Raw genomic sequence first — 274 nt, forward strand, 5'->3', positions numbered from 1 at the left:
GGGGATGGAGGGGGGACACGAGGGACAGGGGGAGACACAGGGGGACGGAGGGGGACAATGGAAGAACAAGAGGGATGGGAGGGGACATGGGGGGACAGGAGGGGACAAGAGGGTCATGGGGGGACAAGAGGGATGGGGGGGGACACGAGGGACATGGGGGGACACCAGGCGGGAGACACGATGGGTGGGGGGACACGAGGGAACACACGGGGTGGGGACCCGTGTCAGGGCCAGCAGGACACGGTGACCGGTGACACATCGCGGGGGGGGGGGG

At 69.0% G+C, this 274-nt stretch overlaps 1 protein-coding gene across 2 annotated transcripts in view; it reads left to right on the forward strand.

Annotated features, from left to right (window-relative positions):
* Positions 1–205: 205 nt before the first annotated feature.
* LOC113940529 (nucleoplasmin-like) overlaps positions 206–274 on the forward strand; it is a 2,405-nt gene continuing 2,336 nt past the window's right edge. Inside the window, exon 1 of one of the 2 annotated variants that reach the window (XM_027631682.1) lies at positions 206–250. The gene's annotated coding sequence lies outside the window, so the exon portion shown is untranslated. The remainder of the gene's footprint in view (positions 251–274) is intronic. The other variant, XM_027631681.1, reaches the window with a different exon arrangement.

Source organism: Corapipo altera, unplaced genomic scaffold (assembly GCF_003945725.1).
Source record: "Corapipo altera isolate COAL_440 unplaced genomic scaffold, ASM394572v1 61101, whole genome shotgun sequence".
NCBI classification, from domain to species: Eukaryota; Metazoa; Chordata; class Aves; order Passeriformes; family Pipridae; genus Corapipo; species Corapipo altera.